The sequence below is a fragment of the Prionailurus viverrinus genome, chromosome C1, assembly GCF_022837055.1.
Source record: "Prionailurus viverrinus isolate Anna chromosome C1, UM_Priviv_1.0, whole genome shotgun sequence".
NCBI classification, from domain to species: Eukaryota; Metazoa; Chordata; class Mammalia; order Carnivora; family Felidae; genus Prionailurus; species Prionailurus viverrinus.
The window spans coordinates 191,367,068-191,379,097 of record NC_062568.1 but is presented as its reverse complement, the minus strand read 5'-3'; the positions used below and the strand labels follow the sequence as shown (position 1 = coordinate 191,379,097).

The 12,030-nt window shown below is 50.9% G+C and overlaps 1 long non-coding RNA gene across 1 annotated transcript; it reads right to left on the bottom strand.

The window, feature by feature from the left end:
• Window positions 1-501: 501 nt before the first annotated feature.
• On the bottom strand, window positions 502-10,998 carry LOC125171520 (uncharacterized). Its single transcript, XR_007154374.1, has 3 exons — window positions 10,892-10,998; window positions 9,535-9,864; window positions 502-1,398 (listed from the first exon to the last, which is right to left on the bottom strand). It is a non-coding gene; the product is annotated as an uncharacterized LOC125171520 (long non-coding RNA).
• Window positions 10,999-12,030: the final 1,032 nt, after the last annotated feature.

The following is a 12,030-nucleotide window of genomic DNA, read 5'->3' as shown; positions in this document are numbered from 1 at the left end:
ATGATCTCACGGTTCATGAGATCGAGCCCCATGTCGGGTTCTGTACTGACAGCAGAGAGCCCAAGGCAGGGCTCGAACTCATGAACCGCAAGATCATGACCTGAGCCAAAGTCAGACGCTCAACCGACTGAGCCACCCAGGTGCCCCCATAAATTTTTTCTTTAATAACACTTCTCTCCCCTCAATCCAGCAACTCCAGCCCTCTTTAACCCGCACTAATGTTTCATGCACTCACTGTCCTCCCAGATACTATGCAGTTTTGCTTTGTATTATATTTAGTTTCTGCCTTCCCCTAACCACAATGTCAAGCCATGCGAGGGCAGGTACCTTTTTGTGTGTTTGTTTTATTTTCTACAGGATCAGCGCTCAGCAAATACTGTGGGATGCAGACTGGATTCCTAAGCAGACGACCTCCCCCCCCTCCCCCGCCCCGCACCGGCTGCCCCCTGGAGTTGTGCCCCAGGAAGGAGAGCACACACACAGCCCCGGGCAGCGTGTGGGAGCTGAGAGCGGAGGGGTCCTGAGCAACTTGCCCTAGCACAGCCCGAAGAAGGGAGGAAAGACCCTGGAGAAGAAAGAGACAATGACACATCCAGGGGCCAAGGCTGCAGGCGTCCCGATCAGGCACAGGAGTGGCCGGAAGAGGGCTGGCTCGGGGCTCCGGCTCCCTCCGCATCCCAGGAGAAGGCAGAGGATGCTTCCACGGGTACCAAGATGGAGGGTGGGCCCTGGAGTGGCCACGATCCTGGGGAAAGGTGGGAGCCACCCTGGAACTGAGCTCAGATTCCCTCCACCCTGCAGAAGGGGGCCCCAGATATGTCAAGACCAGTCACGGAAAGAGAAAATGCCTTAACTCTTGCACTTCCGAATTTGGAAATCGCTGCACGTGGAATTCTTCCATTCCCTTCAGGGCTCAACCTCAGCACAGAGGGCAGGCCTCAGGGTCCCTTCCCGGGGCAGGAACAATGCTTGTCACGCCTTTTCTCCCGAGGACCCTCAACAGAAAAAGAGAGTGGCCCACACGGGGCTGAGGGGTTGGAATCCAAAGCTGATGCACTCTGATGGTTGATTTTATGTCCACTTGGTTAGGCCACAGTGCCCAGACAGTCGGTCTGACACTATTCTAGATGTTTCCGTGAGGCTGTTTGGCGGGGGATGAGACTGCCATTTAAATCACGGAACTCTGAGCAAAGCATATTGCCTTCCCCAATGTGGGTGGGCCTCATCCAGTCAGTCAAAGGCCTTGGCAGAAGAGACTGACCTCTCTTGAGCAAGAAAGAATTCTGTCAGCAGACCGCTTTTGAACTCGAACCACAACGCTTCCCCGAGTCTCCAGCCTGACGTATTACCCGGCAGATTTTGGATTTGCCAAGACTCCACCATCACATGAGCCAGTTCCTGAAAAAATATAGATAGACAGACAGACAGATTTTTAGAATGAGCTAAGGAAAGTGGCAGATTAGAAAAAGATGAAAGGGTCGGTGAAGCGTCCGTCTTTGGCTCAGGTCATGATCTCACAGTTCGTGGGTTCGAGCCCCACGCCGGGCTCTGCTCTGACAGCTCAGAGCCAGGAGCCTGCTTCCGATTCTGTGTCTCCCTCTCTCTCTGCCCCTCCCCTGCTCATGCTCTGTCTTTCTCTCCCTCAAAAATAAATAAACATTACAAAAAATATTTAAAAAAAAATAAAAAGATGAAGAGAGGGGCACGTGGGTGGCTCAGTCGGTTAAGCACCTGACTCTTGATTTGGGCTCAGGTCATGACCTCACTCTTCGTGAGATCGAGCTCCCCCCCCCATTGGACTCTGCACTGACAGCATGGAGATTCTCCCTCTTGGGGTTCTCTCTCCCCTCTCTCCTTCTGCCCCTCACCCACTTATGCACGCGCGCTCTCTCTCTCTCTCTCTCTGAAAATAAATAAATAAACTTAAAAAAAAAAAACAAGTGAAAAGAGTATCAGTGAGCTGAAAGAATGCGGCACAAGAACACAATAAGGGGGACAATAAGGAGAGGTTAAAAGACAGTGACAGTGAATGACTGCTCGAAGACAATTATCCAGAATTGTTGGAAGACAGCAATTTCGTCCCCAAAACATTAACTGAGATAAATTTTAAAATAGTCACCCTGAAATATACGTGGTAAAACTCCCAGATCCCAGAGAAAGAAAGAGAAAGAGAATGTTAAAAATAGCCCTGCCTGGGGGCACCTGGGTGGCTCAGCAGGCCGGGCGTCCGATCTTGGCTCAGGTTACAGTCTCACAGTTCGTGGGTTCAAGCCCCGCATTGGGCTTGCTGCTCTCAGCACAGAGCACGCCTCGGATCCTCTGCCCCGCTCTCTCTCTCTCTCTATCTTTCTGTCCCTCCTCCCTCTCTCTCTCAAAAACAAATAAACATTTTTTTAAAATAGCCAGAAGAAAGACAGGTGCCTATAAAGTAAGGATGGGTAATTTCTCAGCAGTCACGGTAGAGGTCAGGAGAAGACAGTGAGATACGATCTCCATTGTGCCAAGAAAAACTAACTGTCGACTTAGAAAGGCTAGCAAATCCATCTTTCAAAAAGGGCAAAATAAAGACATTTCCAGACAAACAAAAACAAAGAGTACCCCCAGCAGGAGATAAATTCTGAAGCAAGCCCTTTTCAGGCAAAAGGTTATTCTACCCTAAAGGATGTGGGTTAGGAAGGGAACTGAGTCGCCACATAAGGACTGAGAGACAAAACGGAATGATGATGTCCTGATTATCACCCGGAAAGCCGGAACTAACATTAAATGTGTGAAAGAACACATTTCAACAGCAAAATCTAATCTAATCTTCAGAGGTTAGAAATTAACAAGAGAGGGGAAAAAAATACCAGAAAAGAACCCCAGGTGAGTGGCGATCAGAGCATTCTAGGCTTCTTGTATTATTTAGGAGCGGTGTAAAAATACCGATTAACTTTACAACTCGCTAAACGAAGTAGGCATCTGAAAGCATGCAGAAAACCGCTAGGAGAACAGATCCTATAGACCGAGGCCTGGAGCTTGTGCCAGAACACAAAGGAAGCTCCACAAATTTCAGAGGATCGGGACGCGGTCTCAGATGGCAAAGCAATTAGCTTAGGAAGTAGTAACAAAAGAAGTAACTAGAAAAAGATGCCCCTGTGTGTAGAAGTTAAAACCTATCTCCCAACAATTCAGAACTAAGGTAGAAATAATCATGAAAATTCTCAAGTGTACAGCAAAAGAACAGAGACACTACAACAAACTAAAACGTATTGGGCACCCTAAAAGCGCCCTTAGGAAGATCGAAGTGTTAAGCGCTTCTGGTAAAGAAAAGCATTCCAAACCGAGCCAAGCATTCAAAACGAGCCGTTAGGAAAAGAACAATAGAAAAAAACCTAAAGGAAGGTGGGGAAGGAAATAAGAATGTGCGAAAATTCTTGACAAAAGCAGAAATGAAAGCAAACATTTAGTGAGCACCTACTATGTGCTGAGCACAATTCTAGCGTCAATTAGCTCAAGTAACCTTCCCAAAAAGCATGCTCGATGCATACTGCTGTCATCCCTCTTTTTACAGATGGGGGCGCCAGAGCACAGAGTGGGTAAGGCAAACATACAAGAGACAGGAGTCGCAATGCCGAGAGTCGGTTCTTTAAAAAGATTAAAAAAAAAAAAAAGAGTCGGCCCTGGCACGGTTGAAACAAGAAAAGAAAATAATGAACGGAAGACACAAACACACAGCGTTAACCATGGGAAAGAGACCAGATCATAGAAGCCACAGGGGTTAAATAGATCGATACAGAGGAGACTATCAGGACAACTTTACGACCGTAACTTTGAAAACAGATGACACAGACACAGCCCCATAAAAACACGAGTTACAAAAACCGACTCAGAAAGACATTTTAAAACCTGCATAATTGTATAATGTGATGACCGAATTAAGGAAGCTGGATTAGAAGTAGAAACCTCCCACGAAGACGTTTGACCCAGATGGTTTTGTCACATGCTTTCTCAAGCATTCCAGACAGAGATCAATCTAATCTTTCAAAAACGTTTCCATTTTCCCGGACAAGAACAATATGAGAATGAAAATTTACACACCGAATTCCCGCAAGAACAAGATTACCAAAAAAAAAAAAAAAAAAGTGAAAACCAAAAAACCACAAAAGAACAAAAATGTAAACTTCGGAAACATAAGATTTGCCTAGGAAATCCAGCAATGTATGAACAATAAACATATCGTGACCAAGTTGCAGTTACTTCAGGAATTCAAGGTTGGTTAAATATTAGAAAATTAATGGATGTAAAATCATCACATTGAAAGGTTAAAAGAGACAAACCAGCGTATCTCAGCAGATGTAAATAAAATCCGGTATCCTTTCAAGGGTAAACTCCTAGCAAACTAAGCATAAAGTCGACTTTTTTAGCAGGATAAATTTGGAAAAATCTAGCACAGACACCATACATGATGGCTCGGTGGAAACAGCTCTCCCTCTAAAATCAGGAATAAGTGGGGCGCCTGGGTGGCTCGGTCGGTTAAGCGTCCGACTTCGGCTCAGGTCACCATCTCGCGGTCCGTGAGTTCGAGCGCCGCATTGGGCTCTCTGCTGACAGCCCAGAGCCTGGAGCCTGTTTCCGATTCTGTGTCTCCCTCTCTCTCTGCCCCTCCCCTGTTCATGCTCTGTCTCTCTCTGTCTCAAAAATAAATAAACGTAAATAAATAAATAAATAAATAAAATAAAATAAAATCAGGAATAAGAGAAGAGTACCCGCCATCACCACTGCCAGGAAGGTTAGAAAGAAAAACAAAAAGGTGAGAGGAAGAAACAAAACTGTCACTATCTGCAGATGATGTGATTAGTCTATGTGGACAGTCTGAAAGATAAATAAATAGAGTGAATAAAGAAGTTGACACCTATATCAAATCATCACGTTGAACACTTTAAATAAATATCTTACTGTTTTATTTGTCAATTATGCCTCAATACAAAATAAAGAAATGCAACAAGTTTCCTGGATACAGAATCAATATATAACGCTAATTACGCGTCTATGCTTCAGTGAAAGAAACATGATACCATGCACAGTAGGAAAAAAACTATAAAATACCTATCAATAAATCGAATGAAAGTCATTGAAGCCCTTTCTGCAGAAAATTAATATACTCAGCTCCTTTAATACAGACTTTGGCACTTTGTAGCCCTCAGTGTACATGACTTTCTTCCCTGCCCCCCTCCCACCGTCCCCTATAGCTCAGGTGTTTCCTGTTTTCACCCTGAGGGGGAGAAGAGACCAACAAATTTTCCAAGACAATTTCTGTTTATTGATTCTCATTGACCTGTTGCTTTAAAAATAAAGTTCACAAGGGGCGCCTGGGTGCCTCAGCCAGTTAAGTGACCAACTTCAGCTCAGGTCATGATCTTGTGGTCCGCGGGCTCCATGCTGACAACTCAGAGCCAGGAGCCTGCTTTGGATTCTGTGTCTCCCTCTCTCTCTGCCCCTCCCCCTCTCACACTCTGTCTCTCTCTCCGTCAAAAATAAATAAACATTAAAAAAAAATTTGTTTTTAAATAATAAAGCTTATGAGAGGCGCCTGGGCAGCTCAGTCGGTTGGGCATCCGACTTCAGCTCAGGTCACGATCTCACAGTTCGTGGGTTCGAGCCCCACGTCGGGCTCTGTGCTGACAGCTCGGAGCCCGGAGCCCGCTTCGGATTCTCTGTCTCCCTCTCTCTCTGCCCTTTCCCCGATCGCTCTCCTTCTCCCTCAAAAATAAATAAACACTAAAAATAAGAAATAAGTAAATAGGGGCGCCTGGGTGGCTCAGTCGGTTAAGCGTCTGACTTTGGCTCAGGTCATGATCTCGCGGTTCGTGAGTTCAAGCCCCGCGTTGGGCTCTGTGCTGACAGCTCAGAGCCTGGAGCCTGTTTCAGATTCTGTGTCTCCCTCTCTCTCTCTGACCCTCCCCCGTTCATGCTCTGTCTCTCCCTGTCTCAAAAATAAATAAACGTTAAAAATAAATTGAAAAAAAAAAAAGAAAGAAGTAAATAAACAATAAAGTTTATGGTTGGCATAATGCCTTTGAAGTCTCCAAACCCTGCCACCTCCACTGTTTTCCTCACAATAGCCGCCAGGTGGGCAAAAATATTACCATCTGCACTTTAGGAAACGGATGCTCAGAAAGATGATGTAATTTGCTAAGGGACAGCCAAGTGCAGGCAGGATCACAGCCCAGGCATGTCTTGTTCCAGACTCGAGCTGCTTATACCATACCCTGTGCCTCTTGAACTAGGACACGCGTGTTGATGAATTCCCCGCCTAGGTATTAACAATATGCTGGAAGCTGGTGTGCATGAGAGCAGGAATGCACAAGATGGACGTCAAGTCGCCTTCATAGAGCCGGGCGTTCATTGTAGAGTTGGATAATGTCGTGCTGTGGGAGCTCAGAGCAGGGGAGCAGGCAGGCTTCCTGGAGGAAGAGGTATTTACTTCCAAACCCGAAGGGGAGTAGGAGCCATCCTGGTAAAGAATCAGGGTGAGGGTAAGGTAGAAAAACAAAGGAAGGGTATTCCAGGCCGAGGGAACAGCGTGTACAAAGGCTTGGAGGAGAGAGAATGGCCTGTGCCTGAAGATCAAGAAGTCTGGTACGACGGGAACCTAATTTGTGGTCAGTGAGGGGTGACCCTGCAGAGCCCAGGGCAAAAGGCTAAGGAGTTTGGGGCTTGATCCTAAAGAAAATGGGGAGCCACTGAAGTGTTTTAAGAAAGAGAATTTCACTGTTGACTTGGGTTTTCCAGGACAGAATGGACAGAGGATAGAAAAAGAGCCTCATACCCATCCCCCCTGCTTTCTGCCCGTTTGGAGCCCTCATAACCTCGTGAGCCTCCCCCCCCGCCCCCAACATTGGTCAGGGCTCTGGGCCACAGCAACAGACCCCAATCCAGCCCCTGAGATCTTTTAGAAGAAGGATGTTTGGCCCCAGGGATCGAGAAGCAGCTCAGGAGCAGAACAGCCAGAAACAGAACCTCAGTGCTCTCTCTCCATCACCTTTCATTTCCGTCTCTGCTTCTTTCTGCAAAAATGGCTTCAGTTTCCCCCACTACACCTGGGCATGCCCCATGAAGCCAGGAAGGTGACCCCAAGCCTCCACCTCGAGCTCCACCCCTCCTGGGAAAACAAGAGGGAGTTTCTCCCACCAACTCTAGTAGAAAAATCCCAGGGAAGGCTTTGATTGGCTGGAGCCCAACCGGTTTCTGGGGCTCACGGATGCAGCGCTCTGATTGGCCGGCCGGGGCCACATGTCCGTTCCTGTGCTCACAGTGGGGAAGGGCGGGGCTGCAGAAGGAACCGGACGGGGAACAAAAACGCGGAGGCTGTACCGTTCGTTACCAGAAGAAGGGGGAGGCTGGTGACCGGCTGAAAAACGAACCAACCAACCATAAATCACCAGCGCACAAACACATGAACACACAGACGTCTGAATATGTACACGCACGCGTTCTTTAAGACCCGCTCGGCTAGCCCTTCCAACAGGACCCTCCTGACCGCTCCCCTCCACCACCTGCTCCATCGGAAGCACCCTGGTGTCCCCATAGCATCCTGTACTTCCCCCTGTCACAGCCCCAGTCAGATGGCAGAAGTTTATGTCCCCACGCTGCCGCAGCTCCCGGAGGGCCGGGGCCTGCCTGATCCCCGTCCAGGTAACTTTTGGTACCTTATCCTCCAACCTTCCCTAGAACTAACTAGTAGGAAATGGACTAAAGCCACCAAAATAACTGGTCAGTCCGGACCGGCCAGCCCACCCCCACCCCCCTCAAGTGAGTACAAGGAGGAAAAGAGGGAGTGGGACCCGCAGGGCTGTACCCACGGTGCTGTCCAGTTAGCTGCATAGACCGCAGAATTTCTTGGAGCCGCCGGTGGCCCCAGGAGCCACCCGAGAACACGGCCCCAGCGAGCGGGTCCCCCACCACGTCACCTCACGCCGCGGCAGCAGACAGCCCCCCCCCCACCCCGGAATCCCCCAATCCGTGCCTTCCCCCAGCCTCCTGGGGCCTCAGACAAGACCCAGCCTGGCAACCCTTTCAACCCAGCAATTCTACATCCGGGTATCTGTACTAGAGCCCTGCTCCCACGTGCATAGGCTGAGGCGCGCGCTAGGATGTTTATTACAGACGGGGGGAAATGGAAGGAACCCATGTATCTATCAATAGGGAAATGGTTTTTAAAAAAGATGATGCATCTGCGCCATTGAACATGACACATAGCCTCATTAAAAAGGATGAGGAAGCTCTATATGTACCAACGTAGAAAGATGTCCGGGTTGTCGCTAGTGGGGGAAAAAGCCAAACGCACAAAAATGCATATTGCGTGATACCTTGCATGCTTTTTTTTTTTTTTTAGAAAAACACCCATAGCAAAAGCACATGCATATGCATGCATACAAATGCATAGAAATAGGTCTGTACGGATTATACGCCACCCTGATAAGAGCGGTTACTATGGAGAGGGGACTGAAAATGTGGAGGTGACTGCAGAACAGGGTAGCCCGGGGAAGTTTTTATCTAAATCATTCAACTATCTGACAAAGAGGAGGTATGCATACAGCACTTGTAGCCAATAATAGAAAACCCAACCTCAACATTTGCCTGAAAAGGACCAGCTAAATAAATGTGGGGGGCTCCGACAAAGGACGGTGGGGGCACAGGGCCACGCAGGAAAATACCCTCAAATTAAAAAGCGAGCTGCAAAATGATGCGAGTCTGATCCCATGTTCATAAAAGAAAGACGGGTTTTTATACACTTAGGAAATACATATTTATGCCAAACCATTAACAGTCAGGGCCGGGCGAGTGGGAAGGGCATGCCCTTGGAGCCACAGAGTTGTGGGTGCAGCCCCTGCTTTGAAACCAGCTGAGTGGCCTTGGAGGTCACCCTGTGATTCTGAGCCCCTTAACTGTCCTTAAAAAGGAAGAGTGGCAGGGGCGCCTGGGTGGCTCGGTCAGTTCAGCGTCCGGCCCTTGACTGTGGCTCAGGTCACGATCTCATAGTTGGTGGGTTCGAGCTCCACATCGGGCTCTGTGCTGACGGTGCAGAGCCTGCTTGGGATTCTGTCTCCCTCTCTCTCTGCCCCTCCCCCCCTCACGTGTGCTCCCTCTCTGTCTCTCTCTCTCTCTCAAAATAAATAAACTTAGGAAAAGTAGGGGAGGGGCACAAATTCTGCCCCACGGGGCTGGTGACTGGGTTGAAGGAGCAGTGAATTCAAAGGGTCCTAGCAGACCATCCAGCAAGCTCACTGTGATCCGTATTTGCAGTGTTTCCCCTGGGAAGCAGTGTTCCAGCAAGGGGACAGGACACGTAAGATCTTTACACGCTCCCACACGGCTCAGGATGTCAGAGTGAGCTGGTATCACTTTTATATTTAAAAAAAAAAACTAATAAAAACTAAAAGGAGAAGAGAAGCCAGCCCAGCAGCCCCTGAGATGTATCGGCTCGGCTGGGCACTCCCCACCGGGCGCTGTCCTGCCACAAAGCTCCTGCTCCTGGTCACCGTCAGCTCTCACCTCGAGAAGACTGCTTCCAAGTCCGGGATCATGATTACAGGGAAGCAAGGATCCAACGAGTCGGGTCTCAGAGCACAGCGACCTCTCCCTGCTGTGGGCTCAGGGCCAGGGGGCCGGTCAAAAGGCGGGTGACCGGTGTTGCCCTGTCACCTGCCTGCATCCTGTGATTTAATATGGTTTCGACATTTCTCCAGCTGAGTCGGGGCCGGGGCTCCAGCCGCCTGAAATCGGGCAGATAAAAGCCGGAGCAGAGGGCGCCGAGACCTTGGCCCTCCCTCGTTCCGCCAGAGCACGGAAAGCCGCTGAAGTCAATTAGGAAATAGATCGGGGCTGAAAGGGAAAAAGAGATCGAGAATTCCAGAAACGGCGCCTTCTTTGAGAGTCACGCGGGTCTGCTGCTGTCCCTGTGGCAGGAGGGGGGTCAGGGAGGCTGCATGCGGCCGCGCAGAGGGGACCCCACCCCCATCGCCACTGGCAGTGACTTCCGAGCACCTGCTGTGTGCCCGGCCGGCCGGCTAGCTCGGTCTCCAGGGACACAGCAGGGACTTGACAAGCAAGGCCCCCGTGCCATGAGCAACCATCGTGATAAACCACAACAATTACTAAAATAATAATATCCTCCTCCCTCGGTTGCCTGTTGCCTGCCCAGCTCTATGCTAAGTATTCCACATGCATTTTTATCATTTACACCTCAAAAACATCCTCTGCCATAAAGTTTTATAGGAAAGGAAACTGGGGCTCAGACAAGTTCAAATGTCTCCCACTATGACACGCTTTGTAAAAGGTAGCTTTACAGTTTGAACCCAGATGCCCTCTACCTCCAGAACCTCCGCCCCTCCAGCACTGCGGGAGACGGAGTCTGGAACTCTAGAACGGCTCTGGGGCCCCGGGACCAGGGTGCCGGTCCCAGGGGAGCCCTGTATGGCCCTGGGCGAGTCCTGAAACCTGGCACAACTGGCCGAGTCAGCCCTGCCCTGGGTATATACTTGAGTGAGTGTGGGGAGGAAAGGCCGAGGGTCTCACGTTTTCTTATTCATCTACTATGTGCTTGGCCCCATGCAGAGCTGGGGGGCGAGCAGAGAACAACCAGCCAGTCCCTGCTGTCAGGGGGCTACATTCTAGAGGATTCGGGGACTTTGGAGAAACGGGGCCATCCGTCCCCAGGCAGCCAGGACAAAGCCACCCTGCCCTCTGAGCTCCAGAGGCGATCAGTCACAGAGGCCTTTGGCAGCAGCCCCCTGGGAGGGCGGGAGGACTTTCTAGAGACGGGGGCCAAGCTGCCTCCCTCCCTCTGCCGGGCACGGGGCCCAATGCCCTCCCTCTGTCCCTACAAAGTGACAACTGCACAGCACTTCACCTTTAGGAAGTTCTGGGTCTCCCATGCAGACCAGATGCCGTGTGGATTCAGACTTTGCCAGGTTGGGGCTGCTGCTGAGAACCTCGCTTCTCTTCAACCACCTGTCCCACATCACACCAGCGTGACCTAAATTCCAAGGCCAGCTCCCTCGCCGCCCTCCCTCCCCTCCGTCACCCCGGTAAGCCCCCCGGCCCCCTGCAGAGGACCCGGCAGCCTGTCCACGTCCCCTCCAGGCCCTGCGCAGCGGCCCGGGTCCAAGCCCCTCACCCGGCATCCTCCATGAACAAACTGCCAGGCCCACCTGGCGCTTCTGCCCTTGCCCCGCCCCCTCCCGCCTCCTGAAGGGCCCGCAGGCCCTGTCACAACAGGCAAGCCCCTGCCCTAGTCTGGGCCTCAGTTTCCCAGTCTGGGGAGCGAACACAGGGAACTACCCAAAACACACTCTTCAATACTCACGGTTGGTCTCAACTCCCCGACTCACGGTGTGACCCTCATGGGGCAGGACGCCGTCCCTCATCCCTGTGTCCCAGTGCAGGGCCTGCATGCAGTGGGACAGACGGCACGTGCTTCCCGGCAGGGACCTGGAGCCAGACAGACGGGACCTCAAGTCCCAGCTCTGCTCTTTGCCCCTCACCCCCCATCCCAGCCCCATGACCTGGGCATCGCCCTCTGCGGGGCTCCCTCCGTCCTCTGCAAGGCGTGAGAGCCCCACCTTCTCCACAAGGTTGTTCTATCTAAATGCCTTCTCGACATCTCCTCCCGGACGTCTAATGGGCATCCCAAACTTAACCCAAAACGGAACTCCTGATGCCCCTGTCCCCGCAGTCCCCGAGTCTGCTCCTCCACAGTTGTCCCATCTCTGAATGGAGACCCCAGCCTTCCTGTGGCCCCAGCTAAAGTCTGGGGTCATCCGTAACTCCTCCCTCTCTGTCACACACCACACCCAACGCACCAGCAAGTCCCAGTGGCTTTACCTCCAACATTCCGCAACGTTCCCACCGCTTCCTGCCGCCCGCATCTCTGCGCTTCCCCGGGGGCTCTCCCCGCTTCACCCTCCCCGCCCTCCAAGGCTCTGCTCTACCCCCTCCCAACAGCTGGCACATCAGTAAGAGCTCACCAGCCGGCAGCCCAAACCCACC